The 22,917-nt window shown below is 41.7% G+C and overlaps 1 long non-coding RNA gene across 4 annotated transcripts in view; it reads left to right on the plus strand.

Annotated features, from left to right (window-relative positions):
• Positions 1 to 22,917, plus strand: part of LOC126058128 (uncharacterized) — a 263,603-nt gene that overhangs the window by 136,327 nt on the left and 104,359 nt on the right. For all 4 annotated transcript variants that reach the window (XR_007513104.1, XR_007513103.1, XR_007513105.1 and 1 more), the window contains exon 3: positions 19,915 to 19,996. This is a non-coding gene — a long non-coding RNA (uncharacterized LOC126058128). The remainder of the gene's footprint in view (positions 1 to 19,914; positions 19,997 to 22,917) is intronic.

Genomic DNA, 22,917 nt, shown 5'->3' on the forward strand with positions numbered 1-22,917 from the left:
CCCGTAACTGGAGGAATGAGAGGTCTGCTCGGTGGAAGATAAAGGAGAAGAGTTCTCAGATTGTTTTGGAATCTTCCTGGGCCTGGAGCTTTGACTTTTTTCATGGGATGTTGTTGACTCTTGCGCATTTTCCTCTTGGATAGAGACCTCTGAGAATAGAGAGTTAATTTACTTGAGCTTTCAGGGCCCTTATTCTCACCTGTGACCCCAAAGCTTTGGTCATAGGGACCCCTGGAGGCCTCTCCATCACCACATCCTCCACCTCTGCAGACCCCATGCTTTCTTTCTTCTTCCCCAGAGACCCACCACCCTTTGGGGGCACTGCTGTGGGAGACAAAGTCTCCATTGTAAAGTGGCACTGTTTATGATAGTTCGTTTTTTAAGAAGTTATTTTTCTTTAATTCCACATTTATTGAATTCCAATGAATTTGTTCCTTTGGAACTTAGAAATGACCTCATTCCCATGAAGCTTCATAATAAATGTGTGACTTGACGTTTTGTATGTGGGTGATATTCTTAGTAAATTTGGAGGGTAAACACTCCAGAGCAACGGTCACCTCTTTTCATCCTCTTTTTACTGAAAGGCTTTTTATAGAGGAGTTATACGTAAAGAGAAGAATGTGTATATTTAGATATGATTCTTACATGTCTACCTCTTCCTTGCACCCTTCTTAACCCAGCCACAGTAGAAGATGAAAATTGTTTTTCTCGGAATAGAAGCCCAGTCCTTAGTAGATGAAGTGAGGCAGAAAGAGATGGCCGTATCTGAGAACCTTGATGCGAGAACTTCAGATGGAGAACACACAGCCTCCTCCGCTGTGTATGTCTCAGTGGGTTGTCTGTGTCAACCTAAAGGCCTGTGTATGTTTCTGAATCTGTGGGAAGGACTGCAGAGTTCAGGATGCAGAAAGAGATGGAGCTAGGTCAGGTGCGTTGGATGGAGGGAAAGCTTGAGAGAGAGACAAGATTCAGAGATGGAACATGCCAGCAGTTGGTTAGAAGGATACAGAGATCAAGGAGGGAGCAGAAAGCAGGGCTCAGCCACTGAAGGGCGGAATGGGGCAGCAACAAAGAAGACAAAGGGGGGGCAGACCAGTCGGAGAAAGAATGGATAACTAAGAATGATAGCAGAAACTGAGGTTAGCTATAGTTGGAATTTTAAAATTCTTTCCTGCTGGACTTTGAAAACATCATGCTAAATGGAATAAGTTAGTATTTGCCCTAAGTATAGGGCAAATACTGTACGATCTGACTTACATTAAATAAGAAAATATATAGAAAGCAAGGATTATTGCTCGTTGCCAGTTGTGGGCGGGGGGAAGGGGAAGTTTTTCCACTGGGGCATTGAGGTTATGTTAATGGTTGTAGAAAAGTTTGGAGAAAGATATTGAGAATGGTTATATGACTTGAAGAATGTAATGAGTATCACTGACTCATACGTTAGAAATTATTCAGTTATGTTTTATGTATATTTTCAACACAATTTAAAAAAATAAAACTTTGTAATTACAAGAGAAAAAAAAAAAAACGATCTATACTATAGCTGTCTTTACCTAGAAGAAATGTGAAACCCTTAGGTAAAGATGGTCAGGAGACCTTGGAGGAGAAGGGAAATCCCTAGAGCTAGAGGGGCAGGGCCTTCCTGGACCTTCTTCTGCTTGAGTCCAGGCTGAGGACTGTGGCAGCTTACATTGACTGGGAACTCTGAATGAATGTGTCGTACTGTGCTCCATCACACCACCCACTCCCGAAACCTCCCGATAAATTTGATATATTTTTTTAATTCGCATGATATATTAATTCATTCTCATGAAAAAATTAAGTACAAGTCTCTGTAACCACCCTTCTCCCTGGTTCTATACCCGCTGCCCCAGTTGCACACCTGCGTTCTTTCCACTAACAAAGCAGGAGAGTTCACAAATCTGACTTGTCTGCTACTGTTATGGAAAGCCCCTCAGATGACAGTAGAATTCTATACTTCACTCACATATTTATTCCTTCATTTATTTATTCACAGTATAATTTCTTACTGTTTACTAATTGACAGGAAGTTTTTTCAGGTGAAAGCCTCGATGATCCCTTGTGGTCCTTGTTTCCGGGGTGAATCAAACCCCTTGCTGCCCAGCACCCATCGCACAGACTGAATTTTCCTCCAACCCTTACCTCGGGCCTTAGAGAAAGGCCTCTTCCTCACGTATTGCCGCTCCATTCTGGCTGGGTGAAGATGAACCACGAAGGATGGTCACCGGCAAGACGTTTCTCCTCCTCCCACGTAGAGATGATGTCCCAAACTCTCACAAGTTGGGGACCTTGATTTAGGCAGAACCGTTTGTAATTTGGTATCCAAAGTCGCTCTCCCACAGGAGACCTCAGACCCACAACCTCTCCAAAGAGCAGTTGGGATCTGAGTGAGCACCAAGGTTTCCAGTAACTCTTGTGTGACATCATCGCTGACATCGCTCAGTTCCAAGGGCCCAGTTTGAATCTAAACAGCGCACTAGGAAAAAATATGGCAACTGTTGTGGGAGAGGCTAGGAGGCTGGGAGGAGGGAAATTATATCTTAAAAATGAATTGAAATGTTCACTTAAAGAAGTCAACATCTAAGAGGAAGGAAACTGTGAGTTGAGGAAATAGAAGAGTATAATGAGTCGCTATTTCTCCCAAACCTCTTCTCTGGCCCTGAATCAAATCTCTCCAGCCCTAGAAACACAATGTCCACTCTGAACACCTCTCAGGCCTCCTTTGCCACTTAGGCTTCACACAGGCTGTTCCCTCTGACTAGTAGACATTCTTTCCCTTCCTGTTGACTGGTTCCTCCTCCAAGGTACCCAGTCTGTGCTTCTGGTTTATGTATTCAGAGGACCTAGTAATCTTTTAGTAATCCTCCATCATAGCACTGAGTCATAGGAGATGCTCAATTTCCAATTTGTGTCTTCCAAATGTGTTGTAAATAACTTGGGGACAGAGACAAGGTCTGCCTCATATTTGGCAGTCCCAGAAAGTGAGACAGAACCCCACCCATAGGAGATCCCCAGTATATATCTATTGATTAAATAAAAGACAACTCTTCCAAAAGACTCACCCTTCGTAGCCATCCGTGCAGAATGGAGTTTTTGGTCTGTTGCCTGGAGGTACCATCACTCAGTGGTGGTGTCTAGGCCACTCTCTCTTGACCTCCTGACTCTAAACCCTGTGAAGCCTCTTGGCCTGTCCACATGCTTCTCCCTAGGAGCCACTAAAAAGGGTAGGATTACATCATCACAGAAGAGCACTGAGACTCCAGACGTCTATGGTCAACCTGCCTGGGAGGCTTAGGAGAGCCCTCGGGGAAAGGTCCACTGTCCTCTGCTTGATCTCCTTTTTTGTCCAGGGGGCAATTAGAAAAGGAAGAAGCAAATTGTTGAAACATTTTAAGGCAGGGTTTGGGAAGTTGTGCTTGGTAGGTAGAGGAGAGCCTGAGGATTTGAAGGAAAATGAAAGATGTCAACATGGGAGCAGAGGGCTCGCTTTGTGTGACGACAGATGGTAGAATATGGGCAAGTGGTTGGAAATATAAAAAAAAAGAAAATCTCCTAACCATCCACTCGTATTTCAAAATTTAGGTAAAGCATCACTTCCTGGTGGAAGCCTTTCCAACCCTACACCTGGTAGAATTTCCCACCCTGCTCCACACTCTATTGTATTTAAGAAACGCTTCTGCCACAACTAGGGGCAAACTTGATTGCATTTACATGTTGTGATGGATAGCAAAAATGGCCACATGTTCTAATATGTCTGTATCCATACATATTATATGACCTACAGCTCCCTTTCTCAAGAGCAAGATTCTTCCTCCAGTCCTTGAATTTGGACTGATCTATGATTGCTTTGGCCTTTGGGACAGTACAAAGACCAATAGAAGCAGAGACCGAATATAATTAGACACATCGTGACTTGCTCTCTTACCAAAAACGAAACCCATCACTCTCAAGTATATTCTAACTCATAGTGACCCTGAAGGACAGAGTAGAACTGCCCCATAGGGTTTCCAAGGCTGTAATCTTTACAGAAGGAGAGTGCCATGTCTTTCTTCCGCAGAGCAGCTGGTGGGTACAAACTGATTACCTTTCCTTTAGCAACTGAGCCCTTAACCACTGCACCACCAGGGCTCCTCCTTGCCTTCTTGCTGCGCTTCAAACACTGAGAACCCATGGGAACAGCCCAGGCCACCCTAATAAATGACAAGAGACCATTAGAGAGAGAATCCCGCTGAGAAGATTTCAGGCCCTTTGCCCGCCAGCTGACATGGTGGCTGATTCCAGATACATGAGGGAGCCCAGCCGAGAGCGGCTGAGTCTGCCCCAGACCAGAAGAACCCCAAACTGCCAACCCCGAAAACTGTGAGCGAAGTAACTGCTTGTTCTTTTAAGGCACTTCAGTTTTGGGTCATTTGTTATACAGCAATTGATAACTGGTTTGTTAACTGGGCTGTTTCTCTCTCGAGACTGCAAGGAATCTTTTCTTAATCATTTCTGTATCAACAGTATCTGGCAGAGGGTTGTTCCTGTAGTCATTAGACAGTAGAAATTTCTTCATTTACATAATTTAAAAGTTTCTGTCATTATGTTTTAACTTTCTTTTATAAATAAGATATGGCTGGATTTGCAAGTCTAAGCTGAGTGTACATGTTTTTTCCTTAGGTATTAATCCCTTTTTCTTGCTATTACTCATACATTTAGACATAATTCCAATATTATACTTCATATTCACTGTTCTTTTTTTTTTTTTTTTATTCTGCCTTTCCTGTTTCTTTTTTTATTGGAATGATGAAATTTCTCTTACTTTCTTTTTCCTTCTAGCTATTTGAAAGTCGTATTTTCAATTCCTATTCATTCATGGCAAACATGAGATCTTTGAACATTTTAATATTTGGTATATTGTATCAAGTTCATATCTCAGTTCTCCTCTCAAACTGTAATTTTTTGCTAGCTGCCATTGAGGTGACTCCGACTAATGGTGAACTTAGGTACCACAGAACTAAAGTTTGCCAGGTCCTGTGTCATCCTCACAAGTGCCAGCAATTTAGATTCCATCATTATGGCTAATGTGCCAGTCCATGTCACCAAGGGTCTCCTACAGCCTTGTTGGCCTTCTTCTTCACCAACATGATATTCTCCTCTAGGACTAATTAATCCCTCCTGATGACATGTCCAAAGCAAGTGAATTGGACAGTATTCTCTTGTGATCTGTAAGGGTTAATTTTCTAATTTTCAGAAGTAAATCTCCAGGTCTTTCTTCCTAGTCTGTCTTAGTCTTGAAGCTCCACTGAAACCTGTCCACCATGGATAACCCTGTTGGTATTTAAAATACTGGTGGCCTAGCTTCCAGCATCATAGCAACATCCAAACCACCACAGTACAGCAAACTAAGAGACAGGCAGTGAGCCGAACAGGGTATTGTTGTTGTTAGGTGTCATCAGGTCAGTTCTAATTTATAGTGACCCTATATACAGCAGAACAAAACACTGGCCAGTCTTGTGCCATCCTCACACTTGTTATTATGCTAGAGCCCATTGTTGCAGCCACTGTGTCAATCCATCTCACTGAGGGTCTTCCTCTTTTTCACTTTCTTCTTTACCAAGCATAATGTCCTTCTCCAGGGCCTGGTCTCCCCTGATAACATGTCCAAAGTATGTGAGACAAACACTCACCATCTGTGCTTGTAAGGAATATTCTGGCTGTACTTCTTCCAAGACAGATTTGTTTGTTCTTCTGGCAGTCTATGGTATATTCAATATTGTTCACCAACACCATAATTCAAAGGCAGCACTTCTTCTTTGGTTTCCCTTATTCATTGTCCAGCTTTCACATACGTATGAGGCGTTTGAAAATGTCATGGATTGTGCCAGGCACACCTTAGCCTTCCGAGTGACATCTGTGCTTGTCACCAGCTTAAAGAGTTCTTTTGCAGCAGATTTGCAATACATCATTTGATTCCTTGATTGCTGCTTCCATGAGCCTGGACTGGGGAACCGAATAAAATGAGATCCTTGATAACTTCAATCTTTTCTCTGTTTATCATGATGTTGCTTATTGGTCCAGTTGCGAAGATTTTTGTTTTCTTTATGTTGAGGTGCAACCCGTACTGAAGGTTGTAGTCTTTGATATTCACCACTAAGTGCTTCAGGTCCTCTTCACTTTCACCAAGTTTGTGTTATCTGCATATCGTAGGTTGTTAATGAATCTTCCTCTAAACCTAATGCCACGTTCTTCTTCATATCGTGCAGCTTTTTGGATTATTTGCTCAGCATACACAGATTGAATAAATGTGATGAAAGGATAGAACCCTGACACAAACTATTCCTGATTTTAAACCACATAGTACCCCTTGTTCTCTCTGAAAAACTGCCTCGTGGTCTATGTACAGGTTTCAAATGAGCAAACTTAAGTGTTCTAGAATTTCCGTTCTTTGAAGTGTTATCCATAATTTGTTATGATTCACATAGTATGATGCCATTTCATAGTCAATAAAATGCATGGAAACATCTTTCTGGTATTCTGGTGTTCTCTGCTTTCAGCCCAGATCCATCAGACATCAGCAATGATATTCTTCATTCCATATCCTCTTCTGAATCTGACTTGAATTTCTGTTGCAACTTCTTTTTAATGATCTCCAGCAAAATTTTACTGAGTTTTGATATTAATGATATTGTTTGATAGTTTCTGAATTTTGTTGAATCACTTTCTTTGGAATGTGCCCAAACATGGATCTCTTCCAATCGGATGGCTAAATTATTCGGCCAGTGCTGCATCTGTTTGTTGAAACATCTCAATTGGTACCTGTCAGTTCTTGGAGTCTTGTTTTTTGCCAATGCCTTCAGTGAAGCTCGGAGTTCTTCCTTCAATACCATCAGTTCTTGATGACATGCTGCCTCCTGAAATGGTTGAACATCGACCCATGCTTTTGTGTGTGTGTGTGTCTGTGCCGTGACCCTGTGTATTCTTTCCATCTTATTTTGATGCTTCCTGTGTTGTTCAATATTTTGCCCGTACAATCCTTCACTACTGCATCTCGAGGCTTGGATTTTTTCTTCAGTTCTTTTAGCTTGAGAGATGCCAAGCATGTTCTTCCCTTTTGTTTTTCTAACGCCAAGTCTTTGCACATGTCATTATCATACTTTGTCTTCTCGAGCCGCCCTTTGAAATCTTCTCTTCAGCTCTTCTACTTCATCATTTCTTTCATTTCCTTTAGCTACTTTACGTTCAAGAGCAAGTTTCAGGGTATCTCTGACATTCATATTGGTCTTTTCTTTCAGTATAAGGGCTGTATTTGAGGGTACCATCATTTTTATAACTTGCTAGTATCCTCTGTCAGGGCAGTTATTGACTGTAGCTGCACACCACCTAGTTCTTCTGGTTTCAGGCTGATGGAGTCCCTGGTTTATGTGGCCATTAAGGGAAGACCTGTTATTCAAAGAATTATACTTAGAGGAAAATTTGTATATTTATGTATAATTTAAAGCTTCTCCTTTAAGATTGCCTTTCCCTGAACAGAAAGCTCTCACCGTGTCATTATGAGAAATACTCTTTCAGTGTGAGGCAGAAAGAGATGTCCATATTTGAGAGTCCGATGGTACAAATCTCAGTAGCCAAGACACAACCACATCAACTGTGTGTGTGGGTGGGTTGTATATGGCAACATAAGGGTCTGTATTTTTCTGAGTATGAAGGTAGGATTGGCGAGTTAAGGAAGAAAGAGATGGAAGCATCTTGGGAGTGGAGTGCAAACTCCGTGACAGAAGTTGCAGCAGGGGATCTCTCAAGAGGGTTTTAGAGGCCAGTTAGAAACCTAGGAGGCAAAAGGAAATAGGACCAATGGAGGGCAGCACTAGAGTAGTGGTGGGGGGTAGCAAAAATAATGGTAGTGGAGAGGGCAACAAAACTGCCCTGAAAAAAGGAGTGGCAAATTAAAGATCCTAGACAAAATTCAGGTTCAGAAAAGTAGGAATGTAAAAAAATTCTATCCTATAGCTCTCTTTGCTGTGAGGGTTTTTTAGGCCCTTAGGGAGATGTGGGGAGAAGACATAGGAGGAGAAGGGGAGTTCCTGAATCTAGGGGAGGAGTCTGCAAGCCATCTTCTGCCCTCAATGATGTGGGCTCTGGGCTCCTTCAACTTCTCACTCCCAGAACCTCCTGAGATATTTTCTTAATTCTTCACATAGTACATTAATATCATGTCATTAGAAAATATAATAATTAAGTATGCTTCTCTCTAACCACCCTTTCCCCCATCCTATACTCTCTGCCCTAGTTGTCCACTGGCTTCCTTCCTTTCCACCAGGTACAGATCCTAAACAACAGAGTGCCTGGAAAGCTCTCGAACTCCCAATGAATTCTGTAGCTTGATCCCTCACTTACTCCTACATTTCTTATTGATACAAGAATTTGGTTAATTGCCCACCAAATGACAGGAAATGCTTTCTCAGGACGCTCCTCCTTATGACCTTATCCATTCCCAATTCCTTCATCTTGTCCTATCATGGCTCTCTTTTCTGGTGGAAACCAGACCCTTTGTTCCGTAACACACATCAATCTGGGACAATTTTTCCTCTCACCCTTATCTAGAGTCTTAGAGAAAGGCCTCTTCCTTCTGTATCACTGTTTCATCCTCTCTGGGTGAAGATGTCTAATCATAATGATGTTCTGAAGGATCTTTATCCCTTTTCCCAGTTCTTCATGATGCATGACCGTTTGGTGACTTGGGGACCCCGGTTTAGTCCAGAATTTCTGTGATAGAGTAGTTCCAGGTGCTCTCCCACAGGATCTCAGATCGACACCCTCTCCAAAAGAGTAGGTGAGATCAGCATGAACGGCATGGCTTCCATAACCCTGTGTGACATCATTCCTGACATTGCTGAGTTCCATGGGCCCACTTTGAATAGAAACACAGCAAAAAGAAAAATATGAAACAGTTCAAGTAGGAGCTTGAATACCGCCAGTCCCAGACTGGGAAAAGGGGGCTTAGATATAAAAAAGGAATTGCAACTTTTCTCTGCACTCCATGTCGTTACTATCCCTTGGTGGGGAGAGAGAGAGTACAGGGAATCCTTACAGTGTGACCAGGAGTTGATTTGTCCAAAACTTCTCATTTGACTCTCTTGGAATCATGTCTCTCCAGCCCTGGTCATACAATGTCCACTCTGAACACCTCTCAGGTCTCCTTAGCCTCTGAGGCTTCACACAGGCTCTTCCCCATGACTAGATTTTCTCTCCCATCCCATCTGATGGCCTACTCTCTGGTGAAGCATGGTGGTTAAGAGAACTGACCCCATTGGAACAGATTGGGCTTATGAGCTCACCATAAAATGCTAAGACTCAGGAATTTGTGGTCAGGCAGAATAGGAGGTTTAGGAGTTGACTTGGGGAAGTCCATGACCGGTGCATCTTCCAGGCTCTGCTTTCACTCTGGAGCCCATTTAGAAAAGGAGCTGGTAAATGGAGACAGCATTTGAGGAAGCAATTAAGAACATTGGGGTGGTGATGACTTCTCAGAGGAAAACAAATTTTCAACAGGGAAATGCTAGGGTCTACTCTTGTATGACTCCAAACTATAAATAGGGACGAGTGGTTGGAAAACAGTAGAACAAAAGATGATCTGCATCTGGTCACAAATGTACCAAATGCCTCAGTGGCTTCAGCCTGTCTCCTCAGACTTCTCTCTGGAGAAGACATGGGGCTTCCTGGACCCGGGCCTTTTGTCACGCCTTAACTATCCAATCATATTCTCAACTTGGTTCAGACATCACTTCCCTAAATATCCTCCTGGTAGATTTGTTCACTTCTTGCTCCCTACTCCATTGTACCTGCAAAACCCTTTACCACAGCATAAAACACAATTGCATTTACTTTTTGTGGTTGATGTAAGAAATGTCTACACATTTATCCTCTCTCTGTGCCCATGCCTTCTATGAGACTCTGGAGCGCCTTTCATTAGCAGTAGGAGTCTTTGTCCATCCCTCAGTTGGGGCTGACATTATTGTTTTGGACATTGGGATGGTAGAAAACCTGATAAAATGAGAGAGTTGAAAGACTTTACATTGAGACTTTCCCTTTTGTTGCTCTTAAACCCTGAGAACTCATGGGAACATCCTCAGGCCAGCCTGCTAGATGATGGAAGACCAATGGAGGGAGGATCTAGCGGTTTCACTGACTTGATGTTATGAACTGGCTCCCAGCTACCTGGAAGCAAATTGTAGACACATGAGGAAGCCGTGTTGTGAGCCACTGAGGCTGGCCCAGATCAGAAGAGCTCCAAACTGACAACTTGAAAAATTGTGAGCTGGTAAATTGTTGCTCTTTTAAGACACGACAATTTGGGGTCATTTGTTACACAGCAATACATGACTGATACAACTGTTAACTTGGCTGTTTCTCTCACCAGGCATTGAGGGAAATTCTCTGAGTCATTTCATCATCAAGAGCAACTGCCCTTGGGTCTCACATATAGCTGTTATAGTGTAAATATTTGCTGACTTCGTGGATGAATGAATAATATGAATTGTAAGTGAATCAGCACAAATTCATGTGTGCAAGAAAACTTGATATTTCTTTAAATAAACTGAATTCCAACTCAGAGCTCTCGGCTTACAAAATTGGGGTAAAATTTTAACCTTACTTCTTTGTAGGGGTATATTTGGTGTTGGTTTATTTTCTAGGTACCCTGGGGTCTAAAGAAGGACCAAGGTTTGGAGATCTTTAACACACCCATCGCCTCAGCCTATGTGGGTGATCTCTCTAGAAGCATTGTCTCTGCTGCTTCCATTCTCAGATGGAGCATGAGAACCTTGGCAGGGCTGGGAACACCATAACGTGGTTTGTCTACTTGTGTGCCTGCATTACCCTTTGAGGTGCTGCCACCTAGCCCAGGGCATTATCAAGAAGCAGGCCTCACCCCTTCCCAATGTGTAGGTCTCTGCTGTCTGACTCCCACTCTTCCCTTGGTTTCCAGTTCACTCAGTGTGATTACTGCAATGAGCTGAGACTCTTACAACAGACTCTTCAGAGTCTCGAAGTTTCAGGGCTTTAACTCTGTGAGTCCAGTTACCTCTTGAAATGAGGTAGGGAAGGTTGAAAAATGTAGGAAGATTTTATTTTGAATTTAATGTTTCAATAAAATTTCTTGCCATGCATTTTCAAATGGTTCTGCCTAACAATTCCCTCTGTCCTCTTACAAGATGCAGGACGATGAGGAGGGAATGTTTGTTGTGTCATAATCTCCAGAAGGATGCAAAGTGCACATGGGGTCCATTCCCCCCAATGCTCACACTTGAGCACCACACCCACATGGAAACCTTTGCAAGTGTTACTGAGTCCCTCACACATCCACAGTGAGCAACTTTCAGATTCTCATGAGCAGGAATTATTTGTGTCCATTATTTGTGTCCTAAGACGAGGACCTCCTTGGAGACCCTACTGTGTCCTACAGGGTCGCTGTGAGTCGGAATCGACTGCATGGCATTGGGTTTTGTTTTTGTTTTTTGGGGGGTTGGTTGATGTCAGCTGCAGGATAGTATTTAAAAAAATGTCGACAGCATAGCAGGTAAAACCAACAAAATGCAACTGAAATGAAATGTCTTTTTTCACACTTACTGACCTCACAGTTCCTTCAAAGTGTTTACTTTCCACTGGGTTCAGAGGCAAGAGGGAACTCTTCATGAGAGAGACACAGCTTGGGACACCTCCAAAATTATACGCCTCCCTCCTGATGTTAGGTAACATTACATACTGTTTGGCTGGTTTATCATCTGACTGCTCCACAAAAATAGAAGGCCCATGCAGGCAGGACCTTGTCTGCTGTGTTGGTCAGAGTATCCTGGTTCCTGGCACCTAAGAAGCTTCCAAAAATGATATGTCTGATTGAATGAGTCGGTGGGTTTTTATAAAAACCATGGAAGTGCTCTGTTTATGTAGTTACAATAGTGAAAACTGACATAAGGAAATGGAGACTAGTTATGTGTGATTAGAAATGGAGACTAGTTATGTATAATGAGAACAGAACTTGTTAATGAAGAGATAAAAAAATAAGATGTATTAATAGAATGTACCCCCTTCACTTTGGCTGGAGAGAGATATGGTAAAATGGGTTCTTTTTGCCTACTGATTTATGGGTTCTATATATTTAACTGAAATGTTAGTCTTTCGGGAGTCACAAATATTTCTATTGAGATATAATTCACCGGCCATAACATTGCCTTTTATACTGTGCACAATTCTGTGGTTTCTAGTATATGGACAGAGTTGTGCAACAATCACCACTGTCTAGCTTCAGGATATTTTCAGTACCCTGTAAATAAACGCCCTACATATTAGTAGTCATCTCATTACTCCTTTCCTCCAAGACATAGCAACTGCTAATCTACTTTCTGTCTGTGTTGGTTTGTCTGTTCTGGATATTTCATGTAAATGGAATCATGTACCACGCAGTCATTTCTGTTTGGCTTCTTTCACTTAGCATAACGTTCTCAAGGTTTGTCCATATTGTGCCATGTATTAGTACCTGATGCCTTTTAATGGCTGAGTAATATTCCATTTTATGAGTATACCACAGTTTATCAGTTCATGACTTTGGGATTCTCTCCACATTTTCGCTATTTATAAATAATTCTACTATGAAAATTCTTTTGTAAGTTATTATGTGAACATGCTTCAGTTGTCCTGGATGCATACCTAGGAGTGGGATTGCTATGTTGCATGCTAACTCTATGTTTAACTTTTGAGCAAGTACCTAACTGTTTTCCAAAGCGATTGGATCATGTTACATGTCCACCAGCAATGTATGAGGGTTCCAGTTTCTCCACATCCTCACCACTTGTGTTGTCCATCCTATTGATTTGAGCCATCTCAGTGGTTTTGAAATAATAGTGCGTTTTGGTTTTGGTTCTCATTTCCCTAATGACTAATGAGGTTGAGCTTCTTATCATGTGATTATTGACCATTTCTATATCTTTCAAATCCTTAGCCTATGAATTTTTCTTCAGATTTTTGCCTGTATTTTTGCTTTCTTCATATAGTTTTTGATATGCCAAACATCTGTATCTGTATCTTACCAGTTTTAGCCTTCACAGCTTTGGGATTTTTAGAAAATCTTTCTCTTTTACCAACAAAAAGCAAAACAAAACCTCTCATAGTTTCTTCTGAAATTTGTATGGTGGCATATTTTACTTTTAAATATGCGATCCTTTTGGAATTTCATTTCCTGTAAGCTATGAGAAAAAGGATGAAAATATTTTTACAGGTGATCTAAATGGTTACCAAATTGCTGCAAGCACTCCTTTTTGGCTTTTTGCATAAGCCATATCTTAACTGCATTTTCCCATATTCCATGTAGAAAAGCATTTTTACAGAAGGAGGCCCGCCATTCCCAGCCATTTCATATTAAGGTTTTGCTTTGCTACAATAGAAATCCCTTCTATACCTCCTCTACACACCTGTTCTCATAGCCAATAAAAATTTTGTGTGAGTAGGACTCCTGTGAATTTATAAGATGAGGTTGAATTTTATAACTGGTTCCATGTGGTGCAGCCCAGCAGAAGGACAGACAGAAGCAGTAGCTCCAGAGGGAACAGAAGGTATAAGAACATGAGCCTCTAGAGATTTGCTGCTGCATTTCACAGAAAGCTCTAGACTTTTCTTTATAAGCTTATCATTATATATGGCCATCACCTTAGAACAGACGAGAATAGTGCTTTTTAAGTGAGGCATTCAGGACAGAACTGGAGAAAAATATAGAACAAAATCCTAATTAAAAAAAAAAAACAAACCAGAATTCTAGGTTGACAGAGACTGGAGAAACCCTGAGAATATGACCCCCAGACATCCTTTTAGCTCAATAAAGAAGTCACTCCTGAGGTTCACCCTTAACCAAAGATTAGACAGGCCCATAAAAGAAAACGAGACTCCAGGGGCATACCAGCCCAGGAACAAGGACTAGAAGGCAGGAGAGGACAGGAAAGCTGGTAATAGGGGACCCAAGGTCAAGAAGAGAGAGTGTTGACATGTCTTAGAGTTGGTAACCAATGTCATAAAACAATATATGTCCTAACTGTTTAATGAGAAGCTACTTTGCTCTGTAAACCTTCATCTAAAGAACAATTAAAAACAAAAGTTAGGCATTCAGAAGGAGGGTGTTCATTCCTTAGCAGATGGTTAGACTTATGTGTTTTGGTGAACATATGTACCCATTTCTATTGGGTATGTATCTAGAAGTAGAATTGCTGGGTCATAGAATATATGGATGTTCACAGCTTTAGTAGATATGGCCAAAGCATTTTTAAAGTGGTCGTACCAAATTGCACTTTCACTAGCAGTAGATTAGAATTCCAGTTGCTCCATGTTCTACCAAATAGTTGGTATTTCCATTTTTTTTTAAATTTTATTTTAGCCATTCTGGTGTGCAGGATTAGGATCACATTGTGAGCTTTTATCCGAATTCCTCTGATAACTGATGTAGTCCCTTTCCATATGCATGTTGGCCATACAGAAATCTTTTAGAGAGCGTTCAAGTATTTACTTGTCTTTCTATTGAATTCTTTTTTTTCTTTATGAGTCATCCTTTGCATATTTTAGAACCAAGTTTGTAGTAGGATGTATGTATTGCAAATAACTTCTGCTTCTACATGAATTCACCCTTGTAGCTTGTCATGAACTTTCAAATTAAAAAGCATGCCTTTTACAAAAACAGGCAAATGTATAGAGATGAAAGTTCATAGGGGTTCCCAGGGACAGGAGGGAGGGAATAAAGGGGTGTTATTGCATATTTTTTTTTTTGTTGCATATGGAAACTGAGTTTCTGTTTACAATTATGGAAAAATCACACAGATTAAGGGTAGGGTTGCACAGCCGATTAATGTAATTCCTGTCAATAGTGTGTACACCTGTACAACTCGTTCACTTGGCAAAGGTTGTGTGTTATATTTACATCAACAACAAAAATGTGTAGCTGCTGAGGCAAAATGATAGTACTGAACTGATGAGATGTTTTCTTTTTTTTATTGTTTTATTATACTCTTTTCTATTTTCTCATTTGTTTTTGTAAGAAGTTACTGTCAAAATCAAAGATAATAAAATGTTTGCATGATGAAAGTGGATAGCAATGTCTATTCCACCCATTGTGTCCCTCTGAAGTTTAAATGAGGAACTACATGCCACTAGCAGACGCCCAGCCTTACTTAGCACTCAGGAAATATTCATTTCTCCCACTCCTCTGGCTCACGGTCTTCTCCCCGTCTTTATTTGCTCTTTTCTGTTTCCAACTGGTTGCATGTGACCACCAGGCTTCCTGACTCCATCATTCTGCTTTCCATACCAATGTTCTTGTAACCTTGGGATCTTGGGCAGTGGTGAAAGTTACACACTGTCCCTGCCATTAGGAAGGGGACAAGCCAGTGCAGGTGGGAGGGGCAGTGGGGAAATTCGGCCTAGAGAAAGGACAGACCACCTTCCAGGAACCACACTGGCCTTCAGAGAGCTTTGTTGGCTGTGGTTCACCTGGCCAGCTTGTAGGCGTCAGGGTGCCCTAGGGCTCGGTGTTTAGTCCTCTCTCTGTGTTGACACCCTCTCTCTGAGATGCCTCAGTGAGTCCACAGCCATCGGTCTGTAGATGAGGATGTGAGATTCACACCTCCAGCCATTTCAACTCCTCCTGGGTCCAGACTTATACTCAAATATCAGCTTAAATCTCTGTATCGGCCTCTTCATGTATAAAATGTGCGTTATAATGATACATTCCGCATAGGGGTATCATGCAGAACAAATATCTTAGGAAAGGAGAAGCCCTTACAAGAATCCTGGCACCAGTGCATGTACTCAGTAAGTGTTAGCTGTTAGTATTATTACCTGACATCTCCATGTGGGTATCTAACAGCTATGCCATGTTATCAAGGCCACGAAACAATTCTGGTCCCAACTCCATTCCCCACACTTATCAATGAATTTCCCAAGGCTTCAGTGATGGGAGTCTGTGTGTTTTTCCACACAATGGACATGGGTACAAAAGGTTGGTCAGGGTCTTCATAAAAGTTGCTCCAAAGTTCATATGAGTGACCATTGAGACAAGTTACAAACAACTAATGCAGAAAAAAAAATAGAACCACTCTCAACTGCTCATGCTAGTATTCTCAGTCCAGAGTATCTGGTGAGGGCACTATTATGGACTGAATTGTGTAACCCCAAAAGGTATGTTGAAATCCTAACCACTGCACCAGTAAATGTGACCTGATTTGGATATAGGGGATTTTAAAATTATATTGACGAGGCCATACCAGTGTAGGCTGGGTCCTAAACCTAGTCCCTTCGGAGTTATACAAAGAGCAGAATAGACACAGACACACTCAGTAGGAGAGGAAGACAGACAACGGAGCAGATGCATCTACAAGACCAGGAACACAAAGGGTGGCTGGAAGCTGCTAGAAGCTGGAGTAGACATGAGCCATGCCCTGAATTCAGGCAGGTAGCCTCCTGAACTGTGAGAGAATAAATTTCTATTCTCTAAAGCCACCCAACTGTGTTATTTTTTTTTCCTACGGCAGCACTAGGTAACTAACACACACACCTGTGCTTATGAATCCAGCCCAGTGTAAAATAGTGCTCTCCCCTCCATGGTCTAGCCCACCTGGATCCTGCTGTTTCCCTGTCAGTGTCCTCTGCTTTCACTGAGAGCTATGACACAGTTGCCTTGATGCTGCTGCATAGACATTCACTTTATTTTTTACTTTGTATTTATATAAAAAAAAAATTTATGATTAACTAATATTAATTCTAATATTTTCTATGGTTTTTAAATTTTTCTGTGGAGACATTCCTATAATCTATGAATAATAAGAGTTATATGTTTTTCTTTTTGTACTCCAGTGTTAAATATTTAATAGAAATAATGAGAGAAAGCATCCTTATTTTATTTCTAGTTAATTTTAAAGAGAATGTCACACATTTCACCAGGAATTATCATGCGAGTTGTAGTTTACCATATTCAGGAACTCCTTTTCTGTTCCATGTTTGCTCAGAGTTCTTATGTCTCAGTGTGTTTGGATTTTATCACTGCTTTTTCACCGTCTCTTGAGGTGAACCTATGTCTTTTCTTCCTTAACCTACACATGTGGTGAATTAAATTATTAAATCTTTAACGTTCACTCAAGCTTGTATGCTGACAATAAACCCCCTTGATGCTCGCATGTTACGTGCTTTATACCTTGCTGGATTTCTTTGCCAGCATTTTATGTAGATTTTTGCATCTCAGTTGCTTAGCGTGCTTGTCCTGTAACTCTTCTTATACCTTCCTTTTCTAATTTGGTATCAATATTAAAGTCGCCTTAGGGAACAAGTTGGGGAGCATCTCATAGCTTTCTCTTCTTTATTGACTGTGTACAAGGTTGAAATGATCTGTTTTTTGCATGTTTGCTGGAACCTGCCTAAAAGTGATCTACCAAACCCAAAACCAGTTGGCCATTGAGTTGATTCCATCTTTGTAGGGAGATCTTGAACTACTGACCCATTTTGTGTAGTGATTATAAGGCCTCTTCTGATGCTACTTTACTTAGAAAAATTTCCACTGCATGTTTTAGGCTTTTAGGATTTCATCCATCTTTAAATATTATGTGGTTATCACAGTTTTCCACCTGATCCAGGTCAATTAATCCCAGATTTTCCATTTTCCTGAAGTGAGAGTGTGTATCTACTCCTGGTACCAATTCCCTTATCTAAGACTTATTTACAAAGAAAGATACAACCCAGCCTCCTTGAGTCCATAATGTGAGGTTACAGTCTCATATTATGTGATTTTTTTGTAGTTTTTTTTTGTTTTGTTATTTTTTTCTTTTACGTATTCTGTAATTTTTTTTTTTTTAATTTTTTTATTTACTTTTTTTTTCTTTTTTCACTTCACACCTATCTAGCAGTTTTAAGAAACCTGGTGGAGTAGTGGTTAAAAGCTACAGCTGCTAACTAAAAGGTTGGCAGTTCAAGTCCACCGGGCGCTCCTTGGAAACCCTATAGGGCAGTTCTACTCTGCCCTTTATGGTCCCTATGAGTCGGAATGGATTAGACAACAACGAGTTATTGGTTCTAGTGGTTTTAAGGTTGTGCATTTCAGGTTCAGGTCTATAATCTAGCTGAGAACCGACTCCGGGTTCAGTGCGGTGAGGTGCCCAGTTGCATCTGTGCATCAAGAGAAGGTGCCTCAAGAGCTAGGGGAGGGGGCGGCAGGGTGCTCAGAGAGGGGCACCCGGGGGAGGCATGAGGTCCCGGGCAGCCCTACCACAAGCTGGCGGGGAGCAGGAAAGAGCTGGCTTCAGGAGCCTTTTGTGACAGTCCCAGCCCACCCAGCCCCACCTGGACCTCAGACCCAGCAGGCTGGCAGGTCCCAACAGAACTACGGGAAGCCTGAGGCCATAGAGGGCGAGATCCAGGGTACACACTTGAGCCTGATCACAGCACATATGATGGGATAGGAGGGCAGAGGAGGCATATGAGGACTTGGGTCCAGACAGTGGACACAGAAGGGTGGGAACTTGTGCTTAGCGTCAGGATCCGAATGTGGAGGCCTTCTAGATGCACTTCCCGGAGGAGAAGGTGAAGCCACAGAAGCCACACTGCCTGGCACCCACCCCATCCCCCTCCCAGGGCCCCAGACTGGACTCACCGCCTGCGCTGCCCTAGGAGAGCTCCCCAAGTGTGGTACTCTTAGTTTGAGGAGCAAGAGGAATTTATTTCCTCTGCTCTTATTATGGGTGTGAGCGGACTCTTGTCTGCACAGACTAAAGACGAATTATCAAAATGAGCTCCAGACTCCAGATTTGACTTAGATATCATAAATTAAAACAGAGAAATACAACTTTAGCAATAAGTGCCTGCCTGGAGCCCAAGTTGCATTAAAAAAAAAAAACCTGAACAAGACCCCAGAGGGAGTGAGTGATAAGCGGCTCCTTCTTTTGCCACCCTCCTGTGGTCCCAAGCTTTCTCTTTTCCTACCTCAAGACTGTATCAACTGCTCTGAAAATTTAGAATAAAGATCCCAGGAATATCACTGCTCCCACCCCATGAGGATTTCCCCAGTGCTGGGTTAGACTAAGACAGAATCCTCCTGAGGCTTCCGGGGCCTGTGTACTGGTTCAGAGCCAGTTCATTTTTTCTGCAATTGGGCATGACCCCAGGACATGACCTTGAGAGCGCGAACACTTGCAGAAGCCAATGACCCTTTCACTGAGTTTCTCTCTGTCTTGGTCTCAGGATCAGTCAGGACAGCTTGTCACCTCAGGAGGGTTTCTGTTGAAGGACACCTAAGCAGCACTATGGCTTTGTCCCTCACACCCTGCAAACCTGCTTCCTCTGAGCGGGGCGAGGAGCTACAGAAACACTGAAATCTTTGAAACTAGCAGAAGCCACAGCCCATGGTACTGGGAGAAAAATGGGAGGGAGAGAGAGGTGAAAAGGTATAAAGGCGCAGCTGTGAAGGTGACCAGCGGCCAGGATGTCCTGAAGCCGCAAAGCTGACCGAAGCTGAATGGCCTCAAACCTGCTGCTCCTGAGCCCATCTTTTCTTTCAATGGAAAAAGCCTTTCCCTGCTCTTATGCGACTGGGCTGGAAGGGCCTTTGACTTATAACATGAAGCAGCCTCCAGATCCTGTTGGGGCAAGTGATGGTCAAGGAGGCTCTGCCCAATCCCACCCTGCCCTTCCCACTTGTCAGAGGACCAGGAATTTCAGTCTTCCAGCTCCTGGGCTGATCTAGTGACTTGTAACAGGATTTCACTGGACCTCGAAACTTTGAAAGATGGGAAATACTGCCTGGGTCCTGGTCTCATTACAGAACTTACATACAGGATAAGAAGAGGAGTTGGGAATTGACACCTGACATCTTAGCAAAGGTTTCTGTTTGTTTAGGAGGGAACAGGTAAAAAAGAAGGCAGTGTCTACTACGTCCTTTGCCATGTGTGTCAGGAAATCCTCACGAAGAGCCTCTCAGGTAAGGAGTGATGGGAAATGCCTTGGTTTACTCTTAAACTTTGCCCTTGAGGCATTTTCTTTATGGAGGCATGTAAAATGTTGTCCATTCAAGGAAACACTCTAATTCTTATGTAGACTTTGTTTGTTGACAAGGATTTATTGCCATAGCAAGGGTTCTGGAAATGGGTTTAATATGCTGTGGGATTGCTTTTGGAAGTTTGGAAAAGGCAGCGGCCCACATTCTATGAAATCGAAATACCAGACCTACTGTGTCAGGTGTTGGAAGAGGGAATAAAAGCCTCCAATATGTGGGCATGTCTGAGTTAGTCTTCTATAAGACCATTTCTTGGAGGTCCTGAAGGACACCCATTTCATTAAAAGAACAAGGAATGTAGAGCTGAGGGGAGCACCAGCAACATGGAGCTTACCAATATGTACCTTTGCAGGGGGTCCCTGGACGCCGCAAACAGTTAAGTGTTCTATACTAGCTGAAAGTTTGGTGGTTTGAACCTACTCAAAAGCACCTCAGAAGACAGTCCTGACGATGTTCTTTTAAAGGATCACAGCCTTGAAAACCCTATTGAACACTTCTACTATGCCCACATGGGGTTGTCATGAGTCAGAAAGGACTTGATGACAGCTAACAAGAACAATTCGCTATAGGCTCAGGTTTTAGTGGAGGCTGGGCAGCCTAGTAGCAATGTAAATCATGGTATCCCAGCTGAACAGAGGCCAGGTGGAAGTACTTAACTGTCAGAAACAAGTTGTGTGTAGATTACCATAAAGGTCAGTAGCTCAGAGTATTAGTTATCTATTGGTGCATAACAAAATATCCCCAAACTTATCAGGTGTGAGATAAATGGAAAAATATTAAACCCATTCCGATAAATTTGGAACTAGACAAAAATTTTGGTATCACTCAACATAGTTTTTAGGTGAAGGAATGAACTAGAAAATTTAAATAACTAGTACAAGTATTAAAAGATATTTAAAATAATGATGATATAATTACATACCTGCATAAAAGACAAATGCATCAAAATCAATGGTTTCTCTCCAGTATAGAATAAGGGTCTAAAATTGTCAAGGGTGGGAAGGGCAGACCCTTCTCTTTCCCCTACTACTTGACTGTATCACACTGTGTCCAAAACTGTAAAATATTTAGCAAAACATTGTTTTAACCAGAGCAGCAAAGGACCTCTATGAGGGAAAACAATGTATTAAAGTACATAAAATGAAACCTGAATATATGCAAAAATATGCCATATTTTCAAATGGAACGTCTTGTCAATTAAATGGAGGTCCCTAAAACTAATATATAAGTGGAATGCATTTCTAGCCGGAATATTAAGATAGTTGTTTTTGAACTGTATACAGTAATCATATGCTACAAATAGTACAGTAGATAAAAGAATAGATAACAAAGAATATTCCTGTTGTTGCAAGACTTGGAGGCGATTTTTGACTCAAAGCGATCCCATCTGACTGCCCCATAGGGTTTTCTAGGTTGTAATCATTATGGGAGCAGAACACCAGGTCTTTCTCCCTCGGAGCCACCTGGTGGGTTCCACCTGCCAAACTTTCTTTGGATTAGCAGTTGGGCACTTAATCGCTGCAAAACGAGGGCGGTTTTACCAAAGTAAAACATGAAAAAGCAGGATAGTAACAGGTGTCTACCTCTTCGGGTAACAGAACAAATTGATATTATATAGCATAGAAACTGACAAGTCGACCAATGAAACAGAAAATCTGTTAAGAAGTCACAATAACTTACAAAGGTCATATTTCAAGAAAATTATATTTATTTAATAAATGGTGCTGACTCAAGTGATCGTTCTGGGGGACAAAGCTTGCAAAAATGTGATACACAAATCATAGATTTGAAAAATCATGTGAAATGGAGATGACAAGGCTTAATAGCAATTTCCATTTTACACAGAAGGATAAAAGTTAATCACTTGAACAATGAGCAATGAATTCAAACAGTTCATTCAGAGTAAATCCACATGCCCAGTAAACATAGTCCAAGTTAAGAAAATATCACACTGCCAGTGAAACTGGCACAATTTGAAAATCAGCACCACCTATGGCTGGCTGGGCTGTGGGGAGAAGGATGCCCTGAGACGTGGCTGGAGAGGTGCATTATGGCAGCCTCTAGGGGAATTTTTTTTTAGGGGAAAGACATGGCCGTGGCTCTGTACTTTTAATATTCTTCGAATTGGAAATCTCACTCTGTGGTCTATTCCACAGAAACAAATCCTATAGTATAGAAAGGATAGTTATTATTAATATGAGGAAACTTTGTCCATTGATGGTGGAATGATAGATAACTTATGGTAAAGCTACATCCTCAATAAAACAGGGAGTCATTAGAATGAAAAAGAGTTGTAGTAGTTGAGTGGGAGAAATCTCTATGAAGTATTATGGAAGTATTACTGAAACAATCAAGGTGCAGAGAAGTGTATATAAAATGAGCACATCTGGGTTAAACAATATCAATTGTTTGAATATGCTTGAATACCTGTTGATGTTTACGTGTGTGTATAAATGAGAAGATGAGGATACATGCAAGTCTGTGTGTGCTTGTTTAAGCAAGGATAAGAGAGACTACTTACCACATTGTTAACCCGAATTACCTTGGATTCACTTGTGGGAAGGAACAGGGGGAGGAGAGCTAGAACATGCAGGAAGAATGGACTTAAAAAGCATGGATGATAATGTTTCCATTTTAGTGGTGTTATATATGGATGAATAAATCTGTCTTGTACAGAGAAGGCCAGAATATTCCTTAGAAGTAAGGATGGCTTTGGACATGTTATCAAGAAGGACCAGTCCCTGGAAAAGGACATCATGCTTGGTAAAGCAGAGGTCCAGGGAAAGAGAGGAAGACCTTCAATGAGATTGATACAGTGGCTGCAACAGTGTGCTCAAATATAGCAA

The sequence above is a fragment of the Elephas maximus genome, chromosome 14, assembly GCF_024166365.1.
Source record: "Elephas maximus indicus isolate mEleMax1 chromosome 14, mEleMax1 primary haplotype, whole genome shotgun sequence".
Lineage (NCBI taxonomy): Eukaryota > Metazoa > Chordata > Mammalia > Proboscidea > Elephantidae > Elephas > Elephas maximus.